We start from the raw sequence: 13039 nt of genomic DNA on the forward strand, positions 1-13039 counted from the left end.
CTGGGAATACAGATATGCATCTGTTGGTCACAGATACGTGGATCAGAAAACCAGTCAGTATCTGGTGTGACCACCATTTGCCTCAAGCAGCGCAACACATCTCCTTCACATAGAGTTGATCAGACTGTTGATTGTGGCCTGTGAAATGTTATCACACTTTTCAATGGGTTTGTGAAGTTGCTGAATATTGACGGGAACTGGAACACGCTGTCGTCCACGTTGATCCAGAACATCCTAATCATGCTCAATGGGTGACATGTCTGGTTAGTATGCAGGTCATGGAAGAGCTGGGACATTTTCAGCTTCAGAAATTGTGTATAGATCCTTACGACACGGGCTGTGCATTATCATGCTGAAACATGAGGTGATGGCGGTGGATGAGTGGCACGACAATAGGCCTCGATCTCGTTCACGGTATCTCTGTGCATTCAAATTGCCATCGATAAAATTAAATTGTGTTCTTTGTCCGTAGCTTATGCCTGCCAATACCATAACCCCACCGCCACCATGGGGCGCTCTGTTCAGCAAACCGCTCACTCACGTGAAGCCATACACATGGTCTGCGGTTGTGAGACCGGTTGGACGTGCTGCCAAATTCTCTAAAACAACATTGGAGACAGCTTATGGAAATGTATATTCAATTCTCTGGCTACAGCTCTGGTGGACATTCCTTCAGTCAGCATGCCAATTGCACTCTCCCCCAATATTTGAAACATCTGTGGCATTGTGTTGTGACAAAACTGCACATTTTAAAGTAATTTTCTCTGATGAATCCCCTTTCTGATTGTTTGAGGCATCCGGAATAAAGCTTGTCCGGAGAAGACAAGGTGAGCGATACCATCAGTCTTGTGTCATGCCAACAATAAACCATCCTGAGACTTTCATGTGTGGGGTTGCATCTCAGCCAAGGGAGTGGGCTCACTCACAAGTTTGCCTAAGAACACAGCCATGAATAAAAAATGGTACCAACACATCCTCCGAGAGCAACTTCTCCCAACCATCCAGGAACAGTTTGGTGCCGTACAATGCCTTTTCCAGCACCTTGCCATAAGGCAAAAGTGATAACTAAGTGGCTCGGGGAACAAAACATCAATATTTTGGGTCTATGGCCAGGAAACTCCCCAGACCTTAATCCCATTGAGAAATTGTGGTCAATCCTCAAGAGGCGGGTGGACAAACAAAAACCCACAAATTCTGACAAACTCCAAGCATTGATTATGCAATAATGAGCTGCCATCAGTCAGGATGTGGCCCAGAAGTTAATTGACAGCATGCCAGGGCGGATTGCAGAGGTCTTGAAAAAGAAGGGTCAACACTGTAAATATTGACTCTTTGCATGAACTTCATGTAATTGTCAATAAAAGGCTTTGACACTTGTGAAATGCTTGTAATTATACTTCAGTATTCCATAGTAACATCTGACAAAAATATCTAAAGACACTGAAGCAGCAAACTTTGTGGAAATTAATGTTTGTGTCATTCTCAAAACTTTTGGCCACGACTGTATATGTGTTAATTAACCCTCTCCTTGTTTTATATGCTGTCTGTCTTTTGTTTTCGTTTCCGGATATAGGTAAGAGTGACTGCTCAGTGCCGCAGTACAACAACCTCCTGGACGCTCCTCATGACGACATAGGAATCTCAACACAGAGCAGAAGCAGCTCAAGGAGAAGGAGAAAGGGCCCTGAACTAAGCTCAACAAAGAGGAGAAAATTGCATCTAAATCCTAGTGATCAAATCATAATCACAGCTGGATCATGTTCATCATGGCACACAATAAAACAATTTATTCAATTGTTTTGTAACGTAAAATTGTAACGTAATTGGACTATTTCCAATTACTTGACGGAGGTCAAACAGTTACATGCTTGGCTAGATGTATTGCTTTAAGATGCCTGGAATCACCTCACCTAAGCCAAATAGACCTATCAAAAATGATCAATCACATTTCCTTCAAGTAATACATTATGGGACTTTGGCCCTAGGACCAGGTGTTTGGTAAATGATAAGCTCTCCCTTTGGAAAGGGTGTATACAGTATTTCAGAAATGCTCGCTGGGTAATGGCGTGACTTGAGTTCAGTGACACAAATATGGTGTACTGGGCTGCACTGTGTATTTGTAGCAGGTGGATGGGTGGAATATTGTATTGTTCTGGAAGTGCTCCAAAGACACAATAGGTTCATCTCTCAATACTGTTGGCTCTAAGTAGGTTCATCTCTCAATACTGTTGGCTCTAAGTAGGTTCATCTCTCAATACTGTTGGCTCTAAGGAGGTTCATCTCTCAATACTGTTGGCTCTAAGTAGGTTCATCTCTCAATACTGTTGGCTCTAAGTAGATTTAGCTCTCAATACTGTTGGCTCTAAGTAGGTTCATCTCTCAATACTGTTGGCTCTAAGTAGGTTCATATCTCAATACTGTTGGCTCTAAGTAGGTTTAGCTCTCAATACTGTTGGCTCTAAGTAGATTTAGCTCTCAATACTGTTGGCTCTAAGTAGGTTTAGCTCTCAATACTGTTGGCTCTAAGTAGGTTTAGCTCTCAATACTGTTGGCTCTAAGTAGATTTAGCTCTCAATACTGCAGGTTCAGTCCAAACTTTTTCCATGATGAAAATCTCTGATGCAGTGTAAATCTGGACCCATTTTCCTCTTGTTTTATGATTTGTTTGATTAGATGTTGAATGTCTGTTTTTTTCTTCTTCACAGGATTAGGATGTTTGGTGTAAAGGTGTAATGCTGACCAGTAATGTTCAGAAAGAGGGGAGAGATCACACTGCTTCTGTTGAATGTACATTAACATGACATATACCTGTTTTTCTTGAACTGAATATTGCCAATATTGTAGTTCAAACACAAGGTGGCAATATATACTCACTCTATGGAAGATTTATTTCACATTGTTGGAATGGTGATTCGTTCTTTACAAGTTCCAACCTCCCCATATGAGAAATTACAACAAAGGTTTATTGTATATAATAATAATATTGTATATGATAGAATATTGCCTACTCACAATCAAGACTGTGATAAGCTGGCTTCCTCCTGAATTTGGATCCCAATTAAATATGAACTGGATTAAGCAATAATTCAATGAAATACTTTGAATAATCTAGTGTTTCAAGCCCTCTTCATTTTTGATCAGATAGAATGGTTACTAAAGATGATTTCAACATTGATATGTAATCGTGTTATTCTCTTTCTCGTTCGTTCGTTGTCTGATAGTGTACCATCTGTGTGGTGTTGGAGAAGTGGGTAAGGCTAGGAGAGTGGTCTGGAGAGCTGAACCTAGGTCAGCTGATAAAGGTCCTCACTTTTGAGTGTAAATAATGTTGTTTTGCTAGACCAGTCTTATTTTATTCATGTTTTAAAAATGGTCTTTTGACTGTCATTAGCAGGACGTATGTAATAAGCATGAATAATAACTGATATCAGATTATGCCATCTGACTTAACACCGGAAAACTTGGTTTAATGTGTAACGTTAGCTAGCTAAAATGTAACACACGGTTAGATTGCACACTGATGTACGCAACACGATAGAGATCTGTCATTTTATACATTTGCTCTCATGACTTCTTGTGACATACGCTACACTACCACACCAGTACTGTAGAACTAGTGCAGTGGAACTACAATGTTATGATGGTGGGTTCAAGTACAGTGTTACCACAGTTTGGTGCAATGTTACAGAGCACAGTCTTGGTACAAGTGATTCTGATTTAATTATCATAACATTAGCATTGTATCACACTAACAGTTTTATTTTTTATAGGCCGATAGGCCAAATGCTGAAGATGTGAAAACATATAGTCTTGCTTGACTGAAATCCAAAATGTTAGTAAGTAAGTAGTGTACACTATATTAATTCAACCAGGACAAAAATATTCAACTCTGGTATTCCACTGGCCTACACATTGGATTTACACCCTATATAAAATGGATAGAGTACAATGTTAGATTAAAAATCAATTTCACAAAAAAAAATGTTGCTCCTCTTTCCATCAGAAAAAAAATCCCCACACTCACTCTAATCTGACCAGCTCCACCAGACATGTTGTGCAGATCTCAGATTCCCACGGCTGTGATATTGTGTTTCAGACTTGCAGTAGACACAGCCTTTTCACCTACAGCACCTGCTCCCTGAGAGAGAGAGAGAGCGAGAGCGCTCAGGTGCTTGAGCCAGGGCTTCAGTTGAGAAATCCCCCAGACACACCCTGTTAACAATGATGGGGATGAGCACCTGGCTGTGCCTGTTGGTGTCGGAAGTAGCACAAACTCTCTCTTTTCATCTCCCGTCCTTGAGAAACCCTATAGCATTCATGGAGGAAGTAAAATGCTACCTCAGGAGAAATCCAGCCAGGAAATGAATAGGACCACAACACAGAGTGAGGCAAGGCAGAGAACAGACAGAGAGAAAAGACAGACACAGGGCAAGAGAGGGAGGTAAACAGAGGGAAAAAGTGAGGCAGAGGGGAAGAGATGGAGTAGAAGCGAATGCAGTGAGATGTAGAAATGAAAGAAGAGCGCAAAAAATAAATAGGCTGATGTGAAATGTGTCAATGAGATAAAGGAAATTGAAAGAAACGAGTTAGAAAAAGACAGGAGAGAGGGAGAGAAAGACAGATTAAGCCATTTCAGTTGAGGATTGGGTATTTCCCACAGTTTGGAGCTGGAGTTGAGACTTGAAAAGCAGGGTTCGTGCTATGCTGAAGGACTCCCTCCACCTAATTAGGGAAGGCAGAAAAATAGTTCCTCCCAGGATATACGTTACCAGGCTCCACTCTACTAAGAGGACGGATAAAGTGATTTTCCCAATCCCTTCAGGATACAGGTTCACTCCGAGCCTCCGCCTCCGGCGCATTCCGACATACAAGTGACTTTCACCGTTCCCACAAAATTCCCATTTCAGGAACGCTCCCTTGAAGAATGTTTGGTATTCCTTGTAGTTTCAAGATTTTGCCTGCCTTTGAGTGGTTCAGCGCAATAGCATCACTTTACCACAAAGGTTGGTTTTGATATTGGAGTTGAAAGTTGTGATATTAGAGTAACTCTCTAAGGACTGGAACATTGCCGTTTGAAATTTCCCCATGGGTATAGACTCTTTACTTCTCAGTTGGCATAGTTAGTACCCTTCTTCTCCTCACTGTGTAGTGTATTACAGTACCATTGTGAACAGTTCAAACTGAGAAGCTGTTTTATAACATAATGATCTATTAATTGTTGGTTGCATGTTGTGTACTCTCTCTGGGTTGACTCTCAGACAGTATACTGCAGTTGAGACTGACGGTATACTGCAGCTGACTGACGGCATACTGCAGTTGACTGACGATATACTGCAGTTGACTCTGACAGCATCCTGCAGTTGACTCTCAGACGGTATACTGCAGTTGACTCTCAGACGGTATACCGCAGTTGACTCTGGCGGTATACCGTAGTTGACTTTGACGGTATACTGCAGTTGACTCTGACGATATACTGCAGTTGACTCTCAGACGGTATACCGCAGTTGACTTTGACGGTATACTGTAGTTGACTCTGACGGTATACTGCAGTTGACTCAGACGGTATACTGCAGTTAACTCTGACGGTATACTGCAGTTGACTCTGACGGTATACTGCAGTTGACTCTGACGGTATACTGCAGTTGACTCAGACGGTATACTGCAGTTGACTCAGACGGTATACTGCAGTTGACTCTGACGGTATACTGCAGTTGACTCTGACGGTATGCCGCAGTTGACTCTCTGATGGTATGCCGCAGTTGACTCTCTGACGGTATACCGCAGTTGACTCTCAGACGGTATACTGCAATTAACTCAGACGGTATACTGCAGTTGACTCTGACGGTATACTGCAGTTGACTCTGACAGTATGCTGCAGTTGACTCTTTGACGGTATACCGCAGTTGACTCTCAGACGGTATACCGCAGTTGACTCTCAGACGGTATACCGCAGTTGACTCTCAGACGGCATACCGCAGTTGACTCTGATGGTATACCGCAGTTGACTCTCAGACGGTACACTGCAGTTGACCCTGACAGGGTACTGCCTCTGGAATTCACTCACCCTAATTTATTTATTGTGCTAGATCACCTTTACTCCACACACAGAGACGTGTACAAAGCTCTCCCTCGCCCTCCATTTGGCAAATCTGACCATAATTCTATCCTCCTGATTCCTGCTTACAAGCAAACATTTAAGCAGGGTGCACAAGACACTTGGTCTATAAAAAAGTGGTCAGATGGACTGTTTTCCTAGCACAGACTGGAATATGTTCAGGGATTATTCCGATGGCATTGAGGAGTACACCATCAGCCACTGGCTTGATAATAAGTGCATCAAGGACATTGTCCCCACAGTGACTGAACATACATACCCCAACCAGAAGCCATGGATTACAGGCAACATTCGCACTGAGCTAAAGGTTAGAGCTGCCGCTTTCAAGGTGCGGGACTTTAACCTGGAAGCTTATAAGAAATCCTGCTATGCCCTCAGACAAACCATCAAACATGCAAAGCGCCAATACAGGACTAAGATTGAATTGTACTACACCGGCACCGATGCTTGTCAAATGTGGCAGAGCCTGTAAACTATTACAGACTACAAAGGGAAGCACAGCCGCAAGCTTCCCAGTAACACAAGCCTACCAGATGAGCGAAATCACTTCTATGCTCGCTTCGAGGCAAGCAACACTGAGACATGCATGAGAGCATCAGATGTTCCGGACGACTGTGTGATCACACTCTTTGTACCCGACGTGAGTAATACCTTTATACAGGTCAACATTCACAAGGCCAACATGCTTCAAGCAGATCATCATAGTTCCTGTGCCCAAGAGCACTAAGGTAACCTTCCTAAATGACTACAGACCTGTAGCACTCACGTCCGTAGCCATGAAGTACTTTGAAAGGCTGGTAATGGCTCACATTAACACCATTATCCCAGAAACCCTAGACCCACCCCAATTTGCATACTGCTCAAACAGATCCACAGATGATACAATCTCTATAGCACTCCACACTGCCCTTTCCCACCTGGATAAAAGGAACACCTATGTGAGAATGCTATTCATTGACTTACAGCTCAGCGTTCAACACCATAGTGCCCTCAAAGCTCATCACTAAGCTAAGGATCCTGGGACTAAACACCTCCCTCTGCAAATGGATCCTGGACTTCCTGACAGGCCGCCCCCAGGTGGTGAGGGTAGGTAGCAACACATCTGCCACGCTGATCCTCAACACTGGAGCCCCTCAGGGGTGTGTGCTCAGTTCCCTCCTGTACTCCCCGTTCACCCATGACTGCATGACTCAAACACCATCATTAAGTTTGCAGATGACACAACAGTGGTAGGCCTGATCACCGACAACAATGAGACATCCTATAGGGAGGAGATCAGAGACCTGGCCGGGTGGTGCCAGAATAACAACTACTTGAAAAGAGGACCAAGCACATTCTCATCGACGGGGCTGTAATGGAGCAGGTTGAGAGCTTCAAGTTCCTTTGTGTCCACATCACCAACAAATGGTCGAAACACACCAAGAAAGTCATGAAGAGGGCACGACAAAACCTATTCCCCCTCAGGACACTGACATCGAGAGCATCATGACTGGTTGCATCACTGCCTGGTACGGCAACTGCTCGGCCTCCGACCGCAAGGCACTACAGAGGGTAGTGTGTATGGCCCAGTACATCACTGGGGCTAAGCTGCCTGCCACCCAGCACCTCTACACCGGGCGGTGTTCTCTCTGCTACTGCATGGCAAGCGGTACTGGAGTGCCAAGTCTAGGACCAAAAGGCTTCTCAATAGCTTTTACTCCCAAGCCATAAGACTTTTTCAACTGTTTGCATTTGTTTATGTTATTATTTGATGTGTGAAGTGAACTGTCTCGTGGCTGAGCGACAGTCCATGAGAGTAGTTATTGAATAAAACAATAATTAATAGAGAGATAGAAAGAAATCCACTTCAAGGCATTTTGGAAATAATGGCAAAGTTACAATAGCTATACTAGCAAACCACTTACAATGCATATCCAATACATAGCTTCAATCTAATGGTAGTGTGAACATGTGAACAGAGACATTGTGCCCAATGATTTGGTTGAATCGGTTGAATCACTTTTTCTCAAGTCAACCAAATAACTTCATAGCCCATTTTGTGCATTGCTGACTCACAACATAAGTGGTTATAATATTTAACCTTAAATAAGATACTCTTTTTTTCATCTCAAGTGTGGTTGAGCTCACTTCCGCTTTTGCATTTACTGGTGACCATCGCCTGAGACTCAAGACGAACTACCTCATGACTATACACGGAAAGTGACATCAACGGTTTCTAACGAAACTCAAACCCTAATGTCTTTTTGGTCTCATCCAATTTCATACACTGATGAAGACAACACACCACCTGATTCTGAGGACTGGTTTTCACGGACACAGTTTAAGCCTAGTACTGGACTAAAAAGGGTTTTCAGTGGAGATCCTCCATTTAGAGTTGTTTTTTAGCCCAGGACTAATCTCTGTCCAGGAAACAGATCTAAACAGTTTGGCTCAGTTTGACAATGCTCTTACAAGAGGAGTGACCTGAAAGATTCTTGAAACAATAAATAATTGTTTGTTATAAAAGATGTTTACCCATTAGGTTTCCATATGATCCACATATAATCTTCTAACACAGTTTTGTCATAGTGTGTCTTATCTTTTGAGACTGACATCGTCTTATGCAACACAGTCATGTCTATCTCTTGAGATTGACATAGTCTTATGCAACACAGTCATGTCTTGCTCTCTCTCTCGCTCGCTCACTTTTTTCCACTCTGTTCCTCTCTAACTCTCCTGAAAGATTATTGAAACAATAAATAATTGATATTTATAACATATGTTTACCCATTTGGTTTCCATATGATCCACAAAAACATCTTCTAACACAGTTTAGTCATAGTTTGTCTTATCTCTTGAGACTGACATTGGATTGTGCTGTTTGGATTGCCTAATATAAGTCCTTTTAATTCATTTATACTTACTTTTGATACTTAAGTATATGTTTTGCAATGAAATTAACTTTTGATACTTAAGTAAACTTAAAACCTAATACTTTTAGACTTTAACTCAAGTAGTATTTTACTAGGTGACTTTCACTTTTACTTGAGTCATTTTCTATTAAGGTATCTTTACTTTTACTCAAGTATGACAATTGGGTACTTTTTCCACCACTGGGAATAAAATAATAAAGCAATCATATAAAAATGAAAATAAAAATGTAATATACACAAATTAAATATTTTATAAAAGTAATGTGAATAAATGATGGTGAATAAGTGATAAGCAGTAATGAGCAGTCACTACCATCATGGGACTTTAATTGTTTTATTCTGTGTTGTTACAGAATTCAACCCAAATAATCAAAACCGAAATCTGTGATTTTGAATGTATTTTTATAATGAAACCAAACCGACATCAAAAAGCACTAATCGCTCAGACCTAGTGTAGGTGAGGCCTTTGTGTCGTGTTAAAAGGATAGTTAACTTTAAATACAAATGATTATGATTTTGCCAGTTACCTGAGGGGTTGAATGAAATGCTAGAGGACACATTTCAGTTGAAGGCATTCAGTTGTACAACTGCCTAGGTATCCCCCTTTCCCTTTCCTTGGCTGTGTTCATTTGTATTTTGAGTAAACTACCCCTTCAACATGACACAAACATCTAACATTGCTCTCACTTTCAGGGCTGAGAATCTATTCTTCTTTTGGAGCCTTATTTTAAGATGGATTATTTTTTATAAACAAAGTAAAACATATTGTGACCAACGTTAATTGTGGATGAATTCCTATAAAGGCAAAATGTTGTTCATCCTGCAGAATCTGTTAAACTGATGATTAGCTGCAGCAACATTAATTAATTTTTAAGCACAAGTTTCTGAAATTGTATACATTTTTTTCTGTACAAAAAGCAAAACTAAACATACTCCTGTTCTCCACTTCCATTTCTAACCCTGAAATTAAACACGGTCTTAAATTCCGTCACAGTCATCAGTTTTCGATACCCGAGAGTGCGAGAAAACAGCACTCGATGCCAGCAATTATCTAGCTATCCACACAATTACCAACCCCACAAGCGAAACTGCCAACTAAAAACATTTTTTTTAAATTCTCCTTCTTCTCTGCAGCTCAAGTATTTCATACATTGAGTGTGTGGTTTTCTTTTCAACAGTGAGAAGAACTCTGGACACAATTGAAATGCATTTCAGAGTTCCATGCGGGATGTAGATCCCTCACCTTGTATCATGATGGTACAGTATGTTAGGAGTCTGAGGACGGGGGTTAAGTCCTGTGGATGTAGGATGCCAAGAAGGGTTATTGCATCATCATTTGGAACCCTGGTTGTCCAGGGAGATAAACAGTAGTAATTAGACTGTTGGCATTGGATTAATCCAATAATTCAATAGCGATGATCATCGTTATCAGTGACCTGATGATGACGATCATTATCATCATCCTCATCATCATCGACCTCTGTAGCAGCTGTAACAGCAGTAGAGAGGCAGGCAGAATAGAGAGCAGGGGTTGCTATTTGGTACAGGCCTGCACCAGGGGGCTTTTTGATGCTAGCGACCTCGAACTGAGTCATTGTCACACTTCACAGCTTTGTTCCTTCTCTTAGGTGATTATTACTGTAATACTGCAATGGGAAGCCATGATAAATACCACAACACACACACGGACACACATACACACACTCACACACCTTACTGCACTTGAGTGTATGGAGCTCTTAATGTCTTCCATACAGTACTGTGCATTTTGAAGATAGCATAATGTGAGTGCTATTCATGGAGTCTAAGTAAACCATTCTTGTTTTATACAGCATGTTAAAGGGATAGTACTGTCACGCCCTGACCTTAGAGAGCTGTTTTATTTCTCTATTTGGTAAGGTCAGGGTGTGATGTGGGGTGGGCATTCTATGTTTTGTATTTCTGTATGTTTGGCGAGTGTGGTTCCCAATCAGAGGCAGCTGTCCATTGTTGTCTCTGATTAGGAATCATACTTAGGCAGCCTGTTTTGCCACCTTAGTTGTGGGTAGTTGTTTTTGTTAGTGGCCTGTATAGCCCTAGTCAGCGTCACGGTCGTTTTTGGTGTTTCTTGTTTTGTTGGCGACATTCTTAATAAAGGAAAATGTACGCTCACCACGCTGCACCTTGGTCCGGTCATTTCCCTGACGACGTTCGTGACAAGTACACCCAAATTACAAATGTACATCTTTGTTTAGTTTCATTGTTAGCAATCTATGAACAAAGTGCACTTTGTTATTTGTTACTTACATTTTTTTTCATTTTTTAAAACGCATTTTTGGTTAAGGGCTTGTAAGTAAGCATTTCACTGTAAGGTCTACAAAATAAATGTCAAAGCATACACATTAATCAAACTGATCTCATTGTTAGAAGCAAAACAAATATAAAAAAATATCCATGAATGCTTGTGTCTTGGCATACTAGAATCTCAAGCCTTGCTTTTTTCTTCACAAATCACCTTTTTTTCTATTTTTACTAGAATTATTTCAATATTTCAGATTATAAAAAAATGATGTTAAATAACCAGATAGTCATGCTTGAACTATTATCAAATATATTAAAATTACACAGAGCGATTAAAGTGCTATCATCATACATAATGAAGTAGCATGGCTATACAATGAGATATTACCATGGAGAATAGAGACATGTGGTCTACATACAGAATTATAATGAAATATCTTAATTGTAAACCTATTTATGTGCATATACAGTATCAATGCAATACTATTGAATATAGTTAGATTTCCCTGAGAAAGAAGATCGCTAAGAGGTGAATCAACAACAGAAGGTATAAAGAAAGATACAAAACTGTCCTCATTTTACGATCTTATTTTCTTCTGCTTGTCCTATGTGTTTTAGTTTTAGTCCCAAACAACAACAGGCGCAAATCAGGTGCAAAGTCACTGCCAAAATACCTGCATGTTTGTCCTTTGACTCCAAGAATGTATAAAACAAACCCATGTCATGAAAATGTTCTTGTTTATTTCTATTTTATGTCCCTTTTTCAAGATGCAGAAAGTTTTTAGTTTGGACCAGTCAAATACTACTAGATGGTCTGTGTGTACCGTTTATCAAAACTAGTTCTGTCTTAGAAGTGAAATATGAATAAATTAAAGTAACTATCCAGTGAAAATCTCACTTTTAAAAGTTCATATTCTGTTAACTCATACCCAAATAATATTTACTCGTCCTATACTCGTATTTGTTGAATTAGAGAAAAACCCCACCTCAAACTTGTATCTCAAAAATGCTTGCTATTTCCTCATATAACGTGACTTCACCTTGGCCAATGAGCTGGCCAATCAGCTGTTAACTAGTCATAAATATTTTTTTTGAGTGCTATACACCCCCACCATTCTGTTGTTGGGGTACGCCCACACCTTTCCAATACAGAAGAGCACCTTTTTTTTTTACATACTTTATTACCTTACCTCATATTTTAATTCATTATAGGTCATATTTCATGTAAATCTGTAAACATATAACAGTTAAGTCAAATAATAAATACATAATTGATATCAGTTTTGTTAACAAACTGTGGTTTATGGAAATAGCCCTCACCCATGTATTGGTAAGATTGGTTGGCTATCATATCTTCGTGGTTTTTGTTTAGGTCAATACTCAGTTACTAATCCATACAATCTGTATGTGCTGTTCAAAACTGCTGGTTTAAAAAATATTTGGGATCTTCATTGCAGTCAAAGAACGTGATGGATGTCAATTCCAGAAACATCACGCACCAGTCTGCTGTGCATGGGGTGTCTGGGTTTGATCAGACATTTTCTTGATGATACAGGGCAATGTACCAAAGTACAGTACTGCTATCGTTGACATTGCCATACTTGAGAAGTATTTGAGTATTTATTTTAAAAAAGTGCAGTAAAACTTTAAATTTTTCCATATGGAAATAATGATTCCATTTGTTATGCGTTATGTTTGCTATTTTCATTTCAATCTGCAACGTCAGGAAGAC

Source organism: Oncorhynchus clarkii, chromosome 15, assembly GCF_045791955.1.
Source record: "Oncorhynchus clarkii lewisi isolate Uvic-CL-2024 chromosome 15, UVic_Ocla_1.0, whole genome shotgun sequence".
In the NCBI taxonomy this organism is placed as follows: domain Eukaryota; kingdom Metazoa; phylum Chordata; class Actinopteri; order Salmoniformes; family Salmonidae; genus Oncorhynchus; species Oncorhynchus clarkii.